This window comes from Pteropus alecto, unplaced genomic scaffold, assembly GCF_000325575.1.
Source record: "Pteropus alecto unplaced genomic scaffold, ASM32557v1 scaffold43, whole genome shotgun sequence".
NCBI lineage: Eukaryota > Metazoa > Chordata > Mammalia > Chiroptera > Pteropodidae > Pteropus > Pteropus alecto.
In genome coordinates this window covers 6,622,120-6,641,844 of record NW_006435764.1, presented here as the reverse complement: position 1 = coordinate 6,641,844, position 19,725 = coordinate 6,622,120, and the positions used below count along the sequence as shown (strand labels likewise).

The 19,725-nt window shown below is 59.2% G+C and overlaps 1 protein-coding gene across 1 annotated transcript in view; it reads right to left on the bottom strand.

Annotated features, from left to right (window-relative positions):
• MACROD1 (MACRO domain containing 1) overlaps positions 1 to 19,725 on the bottom strand; it is a 142,219-nt gene that overhangs the window by 50,323 nt on the left and 72,171 nt on the right. The gene's annotated exons all lie outside the window — the stretch shown is intronic.

Genomic DNA, 19,725 nt, shown 5'->3' with positions numbered 1-19,725 from the left:
CACAGTCACCCCGCTCCAGAGCTCCTCACTTGCCTGCGGATGGAGAAGAGAGACCTGGAGAAGGAAGGGGACCTGCTCAGGGCCATGCAGGAGCTAGTAGCCAGGCTAAGATCCGAGGCCACATCCTGGGTCCCTTCCATGCCATCCTGCCTACCACCTTGATGACCTGGAGTCGGCTTCCTTACCGAACGCTCCCTACGTACTAGACACTGTGCCAAACACTCTGCCCAGGTGATGCCACTGACCCCTGTCTCCAGGCCAGTTGAGGAAGGGAGGCCTGGCCTGGGGTGGCAGGAGGTGCCCCAGCCTGTGAGTGGCCCCAGGCTTTCCCCACCAGGCAGGAGAGAGGAGGAGGGTGCTAGCTAGAACCACAGAGCAAGTCCCAACTTAGAGAGGAGCCACAGGTAGAGCCCCCAGCTCCCTGGAGACGCCTTCATGAGACGGGGACCCACTGGGGTTGTGGAGAGGGTGAGGCCTCAAACACACTTCTGCCCTTCATGTGCCCAGCAAAGGGCATGAGAGCGAGGGGCCTCCCCAGGGCCAGCACAGATGGCAGCCTGCTCCAGAACGCTGGGCCGCCCAGAGACAGTTGGCTCAGCCTTGACAGGAGAGATTTGGGTTAGACAGAGGAAGGACTGCCTGGAGGCGGGGATTATTAACAAGTTCGTGGAGGAAGGCAGCGGCCGATTCCCTAGGAGCCAGTGTGCCCGGCAGCGGGCTTGATCTGAGCACCCTGGAAAACCCGCTTCCTGCAAATCCAGGCTGGCCTTCCCAGCCTGTATCGACAGAGAGGGCGCTGGGCTTCTCACGAGATGCCCTTGGGACCCCCATCCCGTCCTCCCCTCACCCCAGGGCGCCTGACGGAGGGTGGGCCAGCAGCCAGCCAGTGGGCCCCAGAGGGTCTCCATACCGAGGCAAGCCGGGGACCCGTCCTAGGCCTCAGTTTCCTCATCCTTTAAATGGGCGAGTGTGTTTCCTGGGGAGAGAGATGGCCTCGTCTTTCACTTCAAAGAGAAGACAGAAATCCCCCTCTATCTTGCCACCAACCAATAAATATTCTTGTTCCTGGCCTCCGTCCCCTCCTGCCTCACTGGGTCCTCCCCTTGTCACTCAAAGTGGCCGCCCCGCCTCCGGCGGCTCTTTCCAGTCGGCTCCTAAGGACATGTCGTGTCTCCTGTGAGAACGGCCCCCAGCCATGCCCTCTTTCGCTCCCGTGCTCCACAGCCACGTTTCTCAAAACGGGTGACGCGTTTCCCAGCCCACTGCAGTCTGGCTCCCACCTGCCTCTTCTTCCTCTCTGTGCTGACCTGGCCTCCTTCAGGAAGCCTTCCTTTCTTGCCCCAGCCTGGTCCAGGAGTTGACCCACATCATGGCCATCCAGCATGTCCCAAATCTGCCATGCCCAGTACAGGACCTGGCACAGAGCCCAGCCTGGATGAGGCGCTCTCCTGGGGCCAGCCTTTGTCTCTGATTTACCTTGAGAGGATGCTGTGGGGTGGGCGGGAGACAGGAACAAACCATCAGCACACTCAGAGACACCTCTTTGAATACCAGCTGGAAGCAGCCCAGTTTCTGGGTGGGTGGAGTGGCCCTTCATTAGCAGGAACCACAGGGGACAGGTGCTTTGCACAGGCCGGGGGCGGGGCACAGCCGGAGCTGGGGGTGGGGAGTGGGCAGTGGGCAGCACAGGGTCTGTCTGTCTCTATCCCACATGGCGCCGCCCCCTCCCCCCCCAGGGCCAAGGAGGAACTAGAGAGCATCTCATCCATGTCCTTTTCCAGCACTGGGCACAACGTGACATTTTCTATCTATAGTCTGTTGCCACCAGGCCTTGAGCTCTGCGGGGCAGAAGCCTCAGTACCCTCTGTTCTCCAGGACCTGGCACATTAGAAAAGCAGTGAATAGCCACAAACGGACGGATGGTGGCCCATGGGCTGCGTGCCAGGTGTGCTCCCTGCTCCTCTGCACTGCCTCGGTTCCCCCTCTGTACAGAGGGCACGGCTCTGGGTACAGTTCTTAGCGCCAGGCCTGGTTTGTGACTGTTGGGTCTGCTCTTGTCCCTTCGGGGCTGCTGGAGCAGGCAGGGCACAGCGGGGTGGGTCAGAGGCCACGCTGGCTCCCGCTGACAGCCATGTGGGCAAGGCGCTCGCGGAGCTCATGTGAGCCACAGGCCCCCAAAGTACTTGTCAATTATCTGGGCCTTAAGCCTCTCGTCCACAAGATGAGAAAACAAGATGAGTTTGTCCTCGCTGCAAGGAAGGGTTGGCAGGAGACTGTATTAGGAGAGGAGGAAGAGGAGAGGGGGCTTTGGGGTCTACCCTGAGCTACTCCCTGTCCTCGATATGCAGCTGGGACAGTTGAGACCACAGCCTACTTTGTTCTGTCTTCCTAGCCAACTAGACCTGGATGCCATCGCCTGTGTGGCTTTTTCAGAGGAGCTGTGGCAGGTGAGCCCATGGGAGAGGCCGAGGAAACTGGACCTTAGCCCTGGTCTGCCGGGTTCCAGGGCTCAGACACTCCTGCTCCCCAGCCCCCCCCCATCACTGCTTCCAGCTCCCTCCCTCCCCCAGGCTCTGCTTCAGTGCCAGAAGGAACAAGCTCCCTCCCAGTGGAAATTCACACCCACAGCCCAACCAAGCTGTCTGAAGGGAGGAGGATGGCGAGGAATGGGGAGCAGCTGTGGGAACAGGAGGCTCTACAAGAGAACGGACGGACAGATGGAGAGATGGAGCCCAGGTCTCCATCTGTAAGTGACAGCCGGGGGCCAGGTGGGCCACCATCCCCGCCCCCACCCACACCCCCAGCCCTCGTGGCTCAGAGAGATGGGGCTGGGTGGTGAGTGCTGAGTGTGAGTGGCAGGAGGCAGGGCTGGTCGTGAGGAAGATGCAGAGCCGCAGGGGGCCCCCGGGGGCCCTCCCCACTGGCAGCTCTCACCGGGGACAGCTAAGAACCCAATGGAGGTGATAACCCAATCCTGGGGCTACATGATATGAGTTTGGGGTGGTGTGAACCTCAGGCTGAAGTCAGGGGTCTGAGGCACCTGGGGAGGGGCCTGTCCCACGCCCCTGCGAAGGCCCCCGTCTGTCTCATCACTTCCGACCCCCCAGACTCAAGGCTCCAGGCTCCAGCTGATCTACACCCCAGGCTCACTGCCACAACGACAGCCCCTCCTTTCCACCCTGCCCAGCCCAAGGCCTGTCCTGGCATTCTTTTTGGCCTCAGCTCCAGTGTCACCTCCCCCAAGAAGCCTCCCCTGGCCACCCCACTGTCAGGCCTCTCCTTGCAAGCCAGTCCGCACCACATCAGATTTCACTAAACGAGGCTTTCAGTATGCTCGCCCAGTTCCTTAGCACCTGGTGGCCCTGGTGGCCCCTGTGCCACTCTGGGTCTCAGCCAGGCTCTGGTTTATAAGGCTGGGAGGAAGGGCAGGAACAAGGTCTCTGGGGCCAGCTTGCTGGGGGCTTAGGGGAGGGGCGTCCCACTGCCAGTCCCTCCCAGTTGCCCCACCTGTGGACTGAGAGCAGGTGGGGTCCCTGTGCCCAGGCCGGAGGGGTCCTGGACCTCCCTCTGTTGTTCAGGCAGAGCTCTTGCTCCGTAAGCAGTTTCACCTGCCGACGTAGAATGAGAACCTCGTGGGGAGTGACCACACTTGATGCCAAGCTCCGAGCCAGGTCCAAGGACAGAGAGGAGTCAGATACCCCAGGCCTGGTCCTTCCTGCCTGGCGAGGAAGCCTGGCAAGGAGACGAGTCAGTGCTCTCCAAGGCCAAATAAGGTCAGCGCGGTCCCTTTTCAGATGAAGAGAGAGGGGCGGAGGGGCTGACTTCCTGAGGCCGTCTGGCTGGTGAATGATTTAGCAGGACCTGAAGCCCAGGGGCCTGACTCTAGGTTCATCCCCTCTCTGTCTCCTCTCTGCCAGCTGGAAGGGAGTCCGGATAGGAAGGGGACTCTCTCGCTCTCTGTGGCCCCCAGAGGGCACTAAGTGTGTGCCGTGGGAGGGGCAGCCCTGCCAAGCAGCCGACACCACTGGGCCACTGTGGAGGGCCAGATCAGGAGAGGGGGCTGCGAAAAGGTGTCCCTCAGCCTAGGTCCCTCTCTGTCTACAGACCTGAGGGAGACCTTCCCAGAAAGGTGGATCTGACGAAGCTCTCGTGGGGGGAGGAGGAAGGGGACAGTCACTCGTCACGCATTTACTGCACGCTCAGCGCTGTGCCAGGCGTTCCGTTCGCGAGCCCGCTGAATTCTCACGGCAGCCTCTGAGCAGGCAGCAGAGTGAAGTGAAGTCACGGGATTTGAACTCAGGCGGGTTCGATCCCAAAGCCAGCTGTCTTTCCACCATGCCACCCCTGGGCTGTGGCTGTCCAGATAGCACGGTCAGGTGCCTCGCCATCTCCGGTCAGAAAGGGTAGCCTCGCCCCACCCTCGGATCGGCCCCCCTGGGACAGCCGTCCTCTCTTCGATCTGTGAGCCACAGTGTGATCTCATATTGGGCTGCGTTATGTACAATTGCAAACCCATTACAGTCCCATTTACCAAGTAGATGACACCCTATCACAGCCCCCGGTGGCACTGTATTGTCCACCCACGGAATTATTAATCATCTCATTTGGTGGCTGGTAGAAGGGGCCGGTGACCTGCTCCTCCTGCCCCAAGGGAACCCTGGGATGGGGCAGCCGGGGACCCCTGCCCACCCAACTATGAGCCCCTCACCACTCATCTCAGCTCCTGGACTGAAAGGGTAACTAGGAGAGGAGGCGGCCTGGGGCAGGGTGCGGCCTGGACAGTCACCAGTGGGTGGAGAGGGCCTTGGAGGTGGGACCTGTCCGTTGCTCCCCTGTATGCCAGGCTAGGTTAAAGGTCACCTGCAGCTGCACACCTGGAGCGGGGAGTTTCAGGGCAGGCCTCTCTCTGGGCAGTTGCCGCTTGCCTTCCAGAAGGGGCAGCAGATGCCCCAGGCCTGGAGATACTGTGAGGACACTGGGGAGGGGGCCGAGGTGAGGCTGGCAGCTGCTGAGTGCAGCGGGCACAGCCCTGTAATTGGGCAGCCTGTTCCCAGATAAGGCCGATGACACTGAACAGCTTCCCGCTCCACACGCGCTACCGCCGCTCATTTCCTGCTCCCACAGCCGGCGATGCCAATTACCTCGCCTCCTGCTCGCCAGAGGCGGCTTCTGGGGCCGCCAGACAATTCCTCTGTCATCGGCCCAGCCTGCGTCCTCTCCAGGGCATGGGAGCAGCAATGGGGGGGAAGGGGGTGGTGCACTGGGTGTGGCTGGAGGTAGGGGTGTGACACACAGACCTAGGCCACCCTGGGATGGCCCCATTTTCTTTCCTGTACCCCACCCAAGAATGGGGTTCACTGTTTGCTGAATGGGCTGCAGAACTGGCGAGTGGGCACATGAACAGAATAGAGAATGAGCTTTGCCCACGCCTGGTTTTCCAGCAGCTTCCTGGCCTTAGCAATCCTTTCCTCTGCCCCCTTCCCCTCTCCCCTCTCCCACCAGCTTTGGACCTAGAGGACCCAGGCTTCAGATGTGAGACCCTGAACAAGTCATTGAGTCCCTCGAGCCCTGTTGCCCCTCAACTGGGGTAACGGGGGCAGTGCTGTTGTCACGTGGGCGTGAGGACCGGGCGGGATGGGAACTCAGGGTGCTCAGCTCACCCAGGGGAGCGGACGTGCTCCTCCTGTTTAGTGCCCAACACTAAAGGGATGAGGACAGGAACTCATTTTGCACTGGGGAAACTGAGGCTTGTTGACCAGTGCCAAAGGGACGGAACACTCCTGGCCATTCTCTTCCACTGCGACTCCCCAGAAGGACAGACTTGGGGGAAGAGGGAGAAGGGTCAGGCAGTCTGAAGGGACAAAGGCTGGCTCCAGACCCCTCTCCCGTGGGGGAGGTAGAGGAAGCATGGAAGAGGTGTGGGCTGTGAAGAGGGAACATACAGGTTCCAGCTCCACTTAGGGTGGCTGTGGCCAGCCACCGACGTGGGGGGTTGTGAGCACCGACTCCAAGAGGGGTGCAGCAGGGCGGGCTACCTTGCAACCTGCAGGGGCGGTGGGAGGAGGTGTCCCTAGGGTGGGAAGCTGGACAAGGTAGGTTCGTCAGCTCTGAGGGGGCATTCCCACAGCCTTTCACGCCACCATGCGGGCTCTGGGTCCCCCAGGCAGTCCGTGCCTGCATGGCACCTTCACTTTTATTGGGAGAACGGGCAGCGCAGAGTCTGTGGGCAGGGAGGTGTCTGTGCTAGGGGGCCTACAGGGGCCAGACCTGCCGTGGTGCAAATAGGGAAATGGAGGTGGCGGTTCAGAGAGGGATGGGTCACCCAGCTACTCCAGGCTAAGTCAGACCCAAATCTGGTCCATTGCCCTCTCCAAGGGTGTCTCACCCTCCTTTTGAGGTGGAGCGCAGGGAAGCTCGACTTCAAAAGGTCCGCCCCCAGGCACTGATTGGTTGCCGGTCCCACCTTGACCCAATAGGAGAGGAACCTCGACGACCCTGGGGGCAGAACTCGAGACCCAAGACGCCAGGATCAGCGCAGGTGATCCGGCAGGGCAGGGCGCGCCGGTCGCGGTTGTGCGGGCAGGGAAGGGCAGCGAGGGCGGCGCAGGAAGGCTAGGGGCCCCCTCCCACCCGGAGCGGGGAGTGGGCGAACAATTCCCTAAGGGGCAACTAACAGACCAATTAAACTGCCAATAAAAAATTTAATCAAGTAATAATGCACCTTACTTTGTTTAATTAGTGTTCTGTCAAGTGAATGAATATTTAAGGCGCGGGTGGCGGTGCCAGCATCTGCCCAGCGGGCAGAGAGGCCGAGGCCCACTTTTCAATCTGTCTGACAGCTCCCCGTGCGGGCATTGATCTCCGCCACCGCTGCCCAGGAGGCCCGAGAGCGCCGGCGCGGCGGGGAGCGCTCCATCCCTAAGCAAGCCCACCACAACTGGCGGCCCCTGTCTGGGCCTTAGTTTCCTCATCTGCAAAATGGGGGTATGAGTCCAGGCGAGCTCTGCCAGTCCTAAAGAAAATCTTGGACTGATTCTGTTCCTGGAACCCTAGTGTCCCAAGTGGATGCAGAAAGCATGTGGAGTCCGAGAGCCTGCGTTACCCTAGTTTACGTCCCTAGGATGCCCAGCGAATGTCAGCCCCGTGGCTACAAGGTCAGAGCTATGTGTTCCTGTGAGAGCGGTACTTGGAGAAGACCCCAGCCGGGCGATACCCTGGGAAGTGCCCCTCCACGAGACCCCAGATCCCAGCCTGAGGACCGAGCATGTGTCCTGCGGGATGCGAGACCCAAGGCAAGGCCTGTCTGGCCTATACTTCCATTTACCCCGCCTTTCATTCATACAGGAATCGGAGGCATGTGCTCTGTGCTGAGCCCAGGGTTTCTTTCCCTGGGAAATGAGAGACTTGCACTGACTCTCGAAGGCCCAGTCTAGGAGCCCTGCGAATCCCAGGTCGACCCCCTTTCCGCTCGCCTCTCCCAGTCAGCAGGTGTGGGTGGTGGCCAGAGCTCTCCTAAACACGGGTGTAGCCCCGCCCACGCTCTTATTTGCATATTCATGACCTGGGCGAGCATGCGCGCCGCGGCGGCGGGTGGTGTCTCCCTCCCCGACCCAGGCATCCTCCTCAATCGCAGCCTCTTCCTTTTCTTCCTGCAAAGGGCTAGGCGCCCCCCCACTTCCCAACCACCTGAGAGCCTCGTGCTGGAAGGACTTTGGTAATTATTTGTTTCAGTTGAGCTGTTTTCAGTCTAGGCTAGGCTGAGTCTTGTAATGAGTATGGATTTGCCAGTAAATAAGTCCCCAGCTTCTAACCCCTGTAATAAATGCATTTGGAGTAATCTGGCGATCACGCGGTGTAATTGCTGGCTGTCAGGGCAGATGGATGCGCCGCTCGCTGACTTTGCTGCCGTCCGTCCTTCCTTCACGCTGCGCCTCAGTCCCTGCCCCCAGCTCGAGGGGAGGGCCCTCATGTTAGCGGAGAGGAACGGGTCTGGTCTGCGCGGACCCAGGTCCAGTCTTGGGGCCCTAGGGTCCCTCCTGCACCCGACATGGACTTTCAAACCACTGGCCTCTCACCCCATATTGCCCCTGGACAGCCCAGTCCACTGCCTCGGCTCCAAACTGCAATCAAAAGGCATGGTCCTCCTTGCCACCCTGGACTTACTAAATTGGATTATCTGTGAGTGGGGTCCCTCTGACAACACGTTAGGCAGCCAGGGCACTTTTGGGAGCATCCCTCAGTGAATGGAACATCAAGTTCCAATTTTACTTTTCAGAGGAGTAAATGAGACAGACACTCTTGGACTCCCCCTCCATACCCCCATTGATTCTGTTGGCTACTTTTCCAAACACTCCTTTGTTCATGCCTCTGAGACCTTGTCCAAGCCTCTGCCTGGCATGCTTTGGCCCCTTCTCTGCCTGGGGGATGTCTACTCGGCCTTGCTCAAATGCCCCCTCCTCCATGAAGCCTTCCCAAACTTCCCCAAACAAGGGTCTCTCCTCTGCACTCCCTGGCCAGGCATCACTGTTGCTTTTCCACACAGGTGCCTGGTCCTGCCACATGAGGAGGGCTGCACCTCCTGTTTGCATCTGCGAGCAGCCTTCTGCGCCTTGTAAAGTGCCTGGCACGCAGTAGGTGCTCAATACACATGAGGTGCATGAATCAATGAACAAGTGATGAGCCTTGGCTGCCTCCCAGAGGGAGCCTGGAGTTTGCAGGCTGACACAGCTAGGCTAATGCAAAGCTCTTCTCCAATCCTGGAGTCTGCCAAGCCCTTGCCCACACCCTGGGACCACTTGGGCACTCTAAATGTGGGGGTGGAGAGAGGAGGAGACACTATCCCTCCGTATACAGAGCCGAAGGAAACATCACAGATTTCAGCCAATTCAGCACCGCCTCCTCCTGCACTCTGGCATCCAAACTGGGGTGAGCGTGAGATTCTTATAACAGCTTGGTCAGGGTTTACCGAACGCCCACTGTTTGCAGGCACAGTCCTAGGCGCTGGGGGTGGAGTCACACTGACAGCTGCTGACATTTGACAAGACTTACAAAGCCCCACCGGGCAGGGAAGGAGCTCTGCTCTGTGTCTCCAGCTCTGAAGTGAAGCTTTCAGGGAGGCTGTTTGTGCTAAAGGCTCTCAGTGCACTTGTCCCTGCCTTCCGGCCAAGGCCAAGGCCCCAGATCGCCACCCGAAACCAGAGCAGAAGGGACTAGGGAGAAGGCAGGAGAGGCCTGCTACCCTGACACCACCTTCCAGACCAGCCCTTCCCCACCCTGCACCTGGTCCCTGAGCCACTCCTGTGTTCTGGCCTGGCCTGGGGCTGAGCTACCACCCTTCTCACCGTGAGATTAAATGAGACAACTGGAGGGAAAGTGCGTGGCCCAGTGACAGTATGATGTGAGGGCTCTATCGCTATAGTGCAGTCTCAGTAGAACGAAGCCACTGTAAAGTGGTCAAGGGCACGGGCACAGGAGCCTGGTGAATCTGGCTTTGTGTGCCCTCAGGCTGGTCCCTTAACCTCTCTGTGCCTCATCTGAACAGTATGGAGAGTGATGCCAGTGTTCTCAGAGGGTCAGTACTGACTCCAGAAACGTTGAGCTTTCCTTGAAGGATGAATAGGGATTCATCAAGGAGTAGGGGGAAGGGCAGCCTCAGGCACCCCAGGAAGCCTCCATTACCGGCCAGCAACCCTGATTGTAGCTTTTTTTTCCCCGCTCTACTGGCTGGAGCTCATGTGGGAATAAAGTCACCCCTCGAGGAGTGAGGTTTGGGTGACATGGGTGCGAAGCAGGGTCAGAGGCCAGCGGCGGGGAGCAGGGACACACCTCAGTGCGTGCTGAAACCTGGCGGAAGCCGTAGCTGGTTCTCCGCCAGCTGTCAGCCAGCGATCATGTTTAATAAAGGCCCCAAATTAGACAGCCGAGCGCAAGCACCTTCGCTCTAACAATGCAATTAGCACAGACAAAGCCTCCCGCTTCCTCCCCGGCCCCAGAGAGGGTGGCAGAGGGCGGGGGATGAGCAGGGCCCTCCCCAGCGAGCTGTGGAGAGGATTGAAAAGGAGCCGGTGATAGACCGAGAGGTGACAATGAATCGCATCCGAATGACGGCCCCTCTTGTCGTCAAGCCGCAGTGGGGAGCGTGCATCTTCACGGAATCTTTCTAGGTGACTCGGCTTTGAACAGCGACACCCACACGTACTGAGGTCCCCTTCTCTTCAGCTCTATCTCTCCAGCTCCTCTATCTCTCCCTCTCCTACATCGTCTCTCTCTTCTGAGGACATATTCAGGATGGATTCACATGAATAAAACATCAGTGAAGGGGGAAAAAAAATCCCAAACTGTAGAGCCTGGCCTTGGGGACAGAAAGCAAGCAAGCCCCACTGCTGGCTCCATGTGCCTCCCTGCTTGTGCCAGGGGTGGGGGTCTCACCCGGGGGGAGAGTCTGTTTGTTTAGGGTAGACCTGTGTCCAATGCCTCTGGCCCCACAGGGAGAGGGAAGTGAGGTCGGGGAAGCTGAGCAGTGTCCGAACTAGGGCCAGGATCGCGGGGTTGCGACTCCTCAGCATTCTCCTCCTGGCACCGGACAGGCCGTCCCTGAGTCCTCTTGGCCAAAGAGCCTCAGGCCTTGCCCTGGCTGGGCGTGCACAGCGGGTGTGTTGTAAGCATGATGCATGACTCTCACCGGAGACCTGCCTGTCGGCTGCCACGGTGCTGGCTTCTCATCTTTGGCCTTATTAAAACCCAGGGCATGTCCTGACAACATTCGAGCAGGGTGCAGAGGGCGGGGCCTCTGGCCAGACATTAAATAGTACCGCATGGGGGGCTTTCTCTGATTTCTCCCCTCCCCTCTCCCCTACCTGCCCACCCTGAGGAGGCAGCCAGGCCTGGCACCCACACCACCCAACGGAGAGACTGGCAGAAAAAGGGGCTGCCAGCCAACACTTTGGGCACTCAATGGCCAGGAGCCCAGAGTTCCACAAGAACCTTAATCATTCCTTTGTTCATTCATTCCTTCGTTGAGTGCCTTTGGAGCCCACCCACAACATGTTAGGCAGGAGGGACACCATGGTCCCTGAGATGGACTCGGGTCCTCCCCCAACTCCCTGAGAGTAGTCCAGTAGGCCAGACACAGGGCAGTGACGGTGCTGGGGACATGAGTTGTGATGAAGCAGCCTGGGACAGGTGCCTGTCCCAGACTTGGGGGCCTCGGAAGGTTTCCCAGAGGAGAAATGGGCTGGACACGGGCCTGGAGGTGCAGTGATGGTGGCCAAGGAAAGGGGCGCAGAGGTGGAGAGTGGCAGCTTTGGGCCGGGGTGGTGGCAGCCTCGTGCAGGAAGCTGGGCTTGGCTCGGGGGTGGCTGGGGCCTTGGAGGACTTTGACTCAGGGCCTGTCACGGTCAGCTCTGCCTTTTGTGAAGAGTTCCTTCCCTCTCCCCTCCAAAACCAAACATTCACTGAGGCTGCAGTGAACATGGCAGGGTGAGTACTTATCCGGAGCTAGAGAAGGTTTAAAAGATGAAAAGAAGAGAGTCCGCCCTCCCTCGGCGCACAGCCAGCCAGGCAGAAGGATGTAGCAAGGTTCGCCCGGTGCCCGGTGGGCTGGGGCAACTCAGAGGACAGCATGACCACTCCTGCCTCAGGAGGGCATCCTGGGAGGCCACCTTTGGGTGGGCCTTGCTGGATGAATAGGAGCTTGCCAACCAGCTACGAAGCTATATTTAAAGAGTCATTCTCCTTAGGAGATGTCTGCCTCCAAGGTGGAAACATGACTGAAGCTTACTACCTTCCAGGTGCTTCTGAGAACTTTGACCTATTTCCTTTTCTCAGTGCTCCCCTGAGGACCCCATTTTACAGAAGGGCTGCAGAACGGAAGGCAGAGATGACTTAAGGTCACGCAGCTGGATTTGGACTTGAGTGTCCAGCTCCGTCGCCCTCACTGATAACCAGCACGCTGAGCTGCCCCCGACACCTGCTATGTGGCAGGTGCCTGCCAGGTGCTGCGAAGGAGGGGCCAAAGCGCCACCAGCATCCCAGCCCTCCTCCCTCATCCTGGGTGGTCCCCGGGGAGACTGCGCGAAGTGTCCAGAGACTCCCAGTGATCAGTGTCCTGGTCCATCAGCTAGGGGCTGGGCAGCTTTCTGGGGGATGTGAAGTTTAAAGGGCAAAATGAAAATGTCCCATCTGCTCCTAAGTGGGGCTGGGAGGCCAGTGTGCCCACCTGGAGGAAGGTGCAGGTCCAGAGGCGGGCAGGGGGAGGCCTTGCTCAGGGCACCCACTTCGGCCCAAACAGCAGAGCGGCCTCATTAACGGCCCACTCAGCCCCCTCCCCACTGCTTTGGCCTCCTAAGAGAGTGGCGAGGGGAGAGTCCATTATCGGGCAAATAGCACCTGCTGATGTGAAAATGAATTATAGATTCAATACCTGCACCTTTGGACTCACAAATCATGCCCCCAGCCCAGGTGACAGCCAGCACGGATACCAGCTCAGATAACAGAATGAGCGGGGACAGACCTCCCCGCAGTTCCCCAGCACTTCTTGGTGCCCGGGAACTCAAAATAGAGACCAGGCTCTGCCTCCCCGCTGCCCCTCAGCAGGGTGACAGCACGGACGGACGTGCTGTGGCCTGTGCGCTCGCACCGCCTGGGGCCAGCTGTCCCCGCCTGTGGCAGTCTCTGACATGCCCCATGGGGGTCTGGCGGGCGCAGCCCAGCTTGGGAACTGGGAGTGGCCCCAGAGCTGTTTGCTTTCCTCACTATAGGGGGGAAAGCGGGCACCGAGGGGGTCCAGGAGCAGCTGCGTGGCTGCTTCCTGCTGCCGGCCGGTTAGCCAGCAGCTCCCCCAACTTTTACGAGTGGGCTGGCAGTGAACTCATCCCCGTTACAATGCACTCAGGGACCCTGACAACTAATTCAATTTAAAACAGCCTTGCCATAAAAGCTCAGAATGGAAAACCGGCGAGTCTTGGGGGTTATTTAACAAATTGCCTCACAGATAAATACATTAAAATGATTCTCAAACTGGAGTCGTGCGAAGTTGAAGTAAAATTAAGAAAGTCGAATCAAAATGTAAATTAACGGCGTGGAGACAGCGTTTGCATTGGCAGGAGCTGTGTGTGGAGAGGCTGGAGGGTTGGCAGAGGCTCTGCCTTCTGTTCAGGTGACGTGGCGCCTCCAGGCAGTGCCAGAAACCCCTTCGGTACCAGGCGGCGGGGAGCTGGGGACCAGGCTACGCAGACCCCACCCAGTACCGGCCTGGCCCATCCTTCTGCCTTCGGACACCCTCACACCTACCAGCACCGGCAGGAACCTTGGCAGGCTTGTTTCCTGCCTCTGGCCCAGCTCCTGGCACACCCCAGCAGTTGTAAAATGGGGTGCCCGCTGCACCCACCTCGCCTGTGGCAGCAAGAAATAAAGGAGATTGAACGTGTCAGGGCCTAGCGCAGATTGGAGCCCGCCGTGTGAGGTCCTAGGGTGACAGTGGTTCGTGTGAGGTCCTAGCGTGACAGTGGTTATCACTGTCGCACATATTTGCTGCTGAATGAATCTTACAGTGGCATGCCATTTGATTGACAGCAGACTGAGGCCAGGGGGGCACAGGCGGAACGAGAAGGGCCCCAGTGCTGAGGAGCTTTTGCCTCTACCTCCTCCAGCCAGCATGATCCTGACCTCACTGCTCCGTATCTGTTTTTTCTTCTTGCTGTGGGCAGAGAGTGATGGGCTCAGAACCTGGCTGCACCCCTAAGGGTATGCCCCCCCCCATGCACCATGGGCTCATGCCCCTGAGCAGCACCCTCCCACCCTGGCTAGCCTCTGGGCTTTGCTGGAGGTGCTCAGAATTGTAGGGGGCTTGGCAGCAGATGAGTATCCATATGACCTCCCCTCCCCCGGCCTGGAGTGGCCCCAGGTGCTGACAGATAGCGTTGGGAACATTATCTAGAGCTGCCTTTCTTGATAATGCCAGTGCTCATCAGTCTCGGAGAGAAAAGAAGAGGGAATCCCCAGGGAGCTAACTGCAGGGAGGGGTGAGGAAGGGTGGGGCAAGAGTGGAGCCTGGGAGACCTGGGTGGGGGGGGAGGGGGAGGATATAGGTGACCACCCCCGCCTTAGCCTCCAAATGCAAGGTGGTCAAGAGAGGTGGAGGAAGGAAGAGGGGGGAAGGAGCTACATGTGTGCGTGTGCGTGCCCTCCGCCCCCCACGGCGGACGTCTTCGCCTGGAACCACAAGCCCATCTGACACCCGAGACAGCTCTGAACCAGGAGGAGAAGGCGCTGCCAGGTCTGGCCGAGGTGCAGGCTGTCACCTGTCGGCGCCTTGTGGGGTGGGCAGCCTCTTTGGGCTTGCCAGGTTGGCGGGAGGAGGGGATGAGTCTCGGGGTGTGCACAGCCACGGGAAGCCTGGGTGGGGAGGGGAGGGGCTCTCCCCACCCAAACAGTTCCCCCAGATGTGAGACCAGTTACAGTGGTGGGGAACCAGGTCTTCTGGCTCTGCCCTGCAATGGCCTGACTCCATCCTGGGCATGCGGAAGGCAGTCCCCTCCCTGTGGGGACACAAGCAGAGCTGGGCGCTCCTGTGGGGGGACACGGTGATACCCCAGGACCTGGCCTGGGCAGCTGCATCACCTCAATGCTTCACGGGAAACCTCTGCAAGCTGCAGGCGCTGTAGATGCAACAGGCTTCTTATTGACAGTCATTAAATCTTTAGCAAATGGTTTAGGGAGAAAAAAAATAGCCAGGATGAGGATTTATCTCGGGCGCCCATCCCAGATCTCAGCTGTGAAGGCGTGTGCTACCCAGACCCGCAGGGCTGTATCAATGTCCCTCCACAGGGGAGCGGAGCAGAGGGGTCCAGGAGACCTGTCGTGAGCTGGGGAGCTGGGGGAGGTCCTGGTGAGAGGCACGGGCAAGTACTAAGCTCTGTGCTGAGTAAATCTAAATCCTCAGGGCGGCCTTTGGGAAGGAGACGCTATTATTATATTCCTTCTACAGATGCGGCACCTGAGGCCCAGAGAGGCCAGTCGAGTGCTCGGGGTCACACAGTTGGCGGGTGACAGAGATGGGAACCGAGCTCCTACTGCATCAAGTGGGGTGGCTGAGGTGGACGACCAGAGCCCAGCCAGTGCCCTCTGCAAGGAGGGCAGACCAGGCCCTGCTCCCTGGGGCCCGCAGAGCTCCCCCTGAGGGTTAGGGTTCTGGCCTGGGCAAATCTCCGAACCTTCCTGAGCTTTAGTTTCCGGGGAGGAAACCCATGAAGAGCACTGCATCGGCATGGCTGGGGCTTGGGAGGAAATGTGCGTGAAGTGTTTAAAAACTATGAAATGGCAAACAAACAGGAGGCTGGCGGGAAGCTTCCTCTATCCTCCTTGCAGGCGGCGGGGGCGTTTTTTTTGGTTGGGGGGACCCTGATGGGGGTGGGGCAGGTCAGGCAGGACCCGGCCTGGCCCCGCCACTCCCGCCAGGATGGAGGGGGACAAACGGGCGAGTATGCGTGGGCCTCGGGGCCGCCCAGCCGATCGGGGCAGATTTAACAGGACTTTGAAAAATAAAAAGGTAAAATAGCAAACCGCTGCCCGCTCCTCCCGCTGCAATAAAAATGATTTGTTCGTGGAATGAAATTTAATAACTTTGGTGAGAGATGAGGCGTGAACAGTAATTGTTTTTTGCTCTTTCTCGATGTAGAAGGTGGGGAGAGGAGGAAGGAGTGAGGTGGGACCCCATCGAGGAAGGGGGTGCTCATGGGTCCCCGTGCTCTAGGAGTCAGGAGGAGCTGTCTATCCAGTGCTCCGATAGGACAGTCCATACAGCTCCCCGAACCTTCACATGTCCCGTGCCAACCACACTCATCGGCCCCTCCCTGCACGCATGTGGGACATCTGGCCTTTGACCCTGATGGGCCCCCCGCCTGGCCGCCTTTCTGCCGCGATTGCCGAAATTCTAGTCATCCCTCAAAGCCCCTTCAAAAATGCTTTTCTCAGGCTCCCATGGTGTTCCAGCCGGGGGCAGCCTTCTAGCTTCCCCTGAGGCTCCCAACAACACCCCTCTCGGGGAACTCAACCCGTCTCCACCCAGTGCAGGGCTGCGTGGGGGCTAGGGTGTCCTCAGAGGCAGGGTCCCTGGGCCTGGCACACAGCAGCTCTCCGGCAGCATAACGAATGAACGAGCAAGAGACAGTCCTGGCTGGCGATACAGTATCTACCTTCCCCTGGAAGCTGGTGTGGTCGGGGCGGGGCCAAGGACAACCTGGGGCCGACCCGAGACGTCTGCTCCTCCAGCTACGGCTTGTGTCACTTCGCTTCTTTGGGCCTCGGTTTTCCCACGTGTGGCAAGGCTGTGGGTTCGCCATGAGACAGGGCCCTTTGTCGAGCAGGAGGCCCGAGGGTCGGATGTGGCGGGAGACTGGGCCACTCTGTCCCAAGACCATGGAGGGCATGGATTTTCAGGGGCCCAGAGTCAGGACTCACCCAGGCTGTGCACAGGGGTGGGAATGGCAGGAGGCCTGGGAGGGGGCCTCAAGGAGCCCCGTGACCCGCTCAGTGGCACTCCCCCCAGTGGTGGCCTGAAGAGGCGTGAGTGGCCAAGGGGACTGGCTGGCTCCTATGCTGTGCGGGGCCAGTCGATAACAAAACAAACGCACTATTGACCGACTGCTGCGCACTAAATCCTCCCGGCAGACAAGATGATGTGAGCCCAGATCGACTGCTGAACTCATAACCCGCTCAGGTGGCCATTGGAGGGGGCGGCAGAGTGGTGGCTGGGGCCGGGGAGGGAGGCAGGGGTAGGGCGGAGGGCCTCACGTTGCCCTCAGATGGAGGGGCGGGTCCTGCACCCATTGCACAGGCCGGGCTGCCTGGGAGGCAGGCTTAGGGACAGCAGCCTGGCGGGTGTGTCAGGCTCGGCCCCGGGGGCTGCCTCTGGCCTAAGTTTTGGAAGCCTCAAAGTGCAGGAATCCCAGAAGCTAAAATTAGGTCAGCTGATCCAGGTCTTTTATTTTTAATTAAAATAATTATATAACATCAGATAAATATGAAAAACATACATGCGGCATCTCCGTAAGTTATGAAGCATAATGATAAACCACACACTCTGAACCTGCCATGCAATTAAGCCCAGTGGTTCAATGCCCAGACTGCTGGGTTAAAATACGGGCTGTGCCACTTCCCACCGCGTGGCTCGTTACTTCGCCTCTCTGTGCCTTAGTCTGCACAACCATAAAATGGGGATAGTAAAGAGCACCCCCCACCCCCGCCCCCGTTAGACTTGTTCTGAGGATTAGGTGAGTTAAGCTTTCTAAACCACCAGGAGTGCAAGAAAGGGTAGCAGCTCTTAGAATCTGGGATTTATTTTTCTCTTGCTTCCTGTTGCAGCTTCACCCCACATGTGGCCCAGGGGTCCCTTACGTGGCTGGCCTTTTGAGGGTCCGCGAACCCCAAGACTCCTAGGTAAATTTGAATGCCTGGGGAGTCACATTCCAGTAAGAAGAAGATCAGATTCTCAGGATGGGCCCTCCTGAAAGGAAGACTCCCAATCTGCTCCAACTGCCCCACTTTATGAAGGGTCCTGTGGCCCAGAGAGGCAGAGCCCCCCGAGGTCAGCCAGCGGCAGAACTGGCAGGCCCAGCCTGCTGATGGCCCAGAGCCACTTAGCCCTGCTCCGGGACGCAGGAGGGGCCAGAGAGACCAGCCACTGCAGGTTCTGAGGGCCATGGGGGACCACACACAGAGCCCTCGGGGGGCTGCGCAATGCTGAGCACCGCTGTGTGCTGGTAGTGTCCGGTTGTGACCAACGGGCTATCCTGTGGCCTCTGCAGATCCCCACTCTCTCCTTATAGTCACCCTCGCTCCTCTCTGAGGCAGCCTCAGCCAGCCTTGGGGTCCCAGAGATCGGCCTTTGAACCCCACTTGCTACTTTCTAGCTTCTGCTCTGGCTAAGTAACTTAGCCACCAGAGCCTCAGTCTGAGCATCTGCGGGATGGACAGAATGCAACTGGGAGGTTTGAGGAAGGATTCACTGAGGTCGCAGGTGGCACTTATTAACTTGTTAACTCAAAATCAGTGCCAGTTCCCCGCCGTATGGAGGCCACGGGGCCTGGGCCCAGGTGCAGGAGGCGCAGCCCGGAGGAGATGCGCTGGGGGTGCATCTGCGGCTGGGCTGGGAGCCGTGCGGTCTGGCGCGTCAGATGGTGTGTGAGTGTGTGCCTGCGTCGTGTGGGTTCTCACCTCCTAAACACACTCCTGGAGAGTAGAAGCTGGGCCTCGGCAGGGTAAACACTGCAGCTTCCTGGGGAGAAGCCCAGGAGAAGCAGCCCAGCCCCATGCATGGGGGGCAGGTGCGGCCCCAGAACTTCGCAGGGGCCAGAGCCACAGCTGGGACACAGCCTGGCCCAGTCACCTTGGGCTCTGGGGTTGGAGGACTGGCTGGACTGAGAGTGGGGGGCGGGAGGCCAGGGCCCGGACCACAAGGAGTGCCTTGGAGGCCCAGCCACGAGGGAGCGGGGAGGCACTGCAGGCCACATTCCTGTGACAATGACACCTGGAGTGACCTGTCAGCCTAGCTGGTCAGAGGGATATTTGGGGGGGATACCCCCTCTCCACCCTAGTCCTCCCCCCTCCCCCAAGGAAGAGTCACCTAGAATGTTGTAACTAGACATGAAGCTGGCTCAGGGTAAGGTCTTCTTTTAGGAGGGGGAAACTGAGGCACAGAGAAAGGAAGGGCCCAGAATCCAAACCGCCGGGTTCTGCCGGTGGGTGAGGTTTATGAGGGAGGTTCAGGGCCGGAAAGGGACGTCTGGGATCCAAGACCCTGCCTCAGCCACCTGCGAGGCAGAGGAAGTGTGCGGGGAGCGGGGTGGCGGTTTGGCCTTGGGGAGGCCTGGGCTCCACTGTGGCCCCAGGAAGCAGTGTGTTCTCTCTGAGCCTCTTTCCTCTACTCAGAGAAAACGGGAAGCGAAGCTGACCCCACAGGGCCGGGACCTACCTGGGGGGGGTCCTGCTCTCCCCAGTGATCCCCTCATTACTCCATCTGGATAGAATGGTGCCCCAGATGGCCCTCCTGGGTTTGAACCATTCCCTGGGCACCATCCAAAACCTGGCACTTGACATATGCCATTTCTTTGGGTCCTCTTCACAATCTGTTATTGTCCCCATCTTGCAGATGGGGAAACTGAGGTTCAGAGAGGCTGAGTGACTTGCCCAAAGCCACCCAGCCGGTAGGTGGCATAACCGCTGACAGGCTCAGACTGAGGGTGCGGGCGGAGGTGGATGTATTATCTGTCCCCGCCCCCGCCTCCTCTCCTTGGTGGCTGGATTCTTGTCCTTTTCCATTTTACTTGAAGTGACAATCTACCTGGCTCCCGAGGAGGAGACCCCAGCCTGGCCCTGGGGTGGAGAGAAGCTGGAAGGAACAGCCCAGAAGCCCTCCCCCATTGTTCTCACTGCTTTAGCGGCCACCTCACCGGTGCCCCGCCGACCCCAAACCAGAGGCATCTCCCTAAAATGCAGTTTGACCCTACCAGTTGCTTGCCCAGCCCTGGGGCCCTGGTGAGACCTCAGAAGTTCTTGCCTTTGGCCCCAGCTCCCAACCCTGTCACCCCTCCCCCACTCTCCCTCTGCTCCTCGAGTAAGCCATATCCACGCTCCCTGCCCCGCTTCATCTCACCCTGAAGGTTTCTACTTCCTCAGCAAGGACCTCTGACCCTCTCATCAGGGGCTCCCCACTGAGGAGTCCCCACT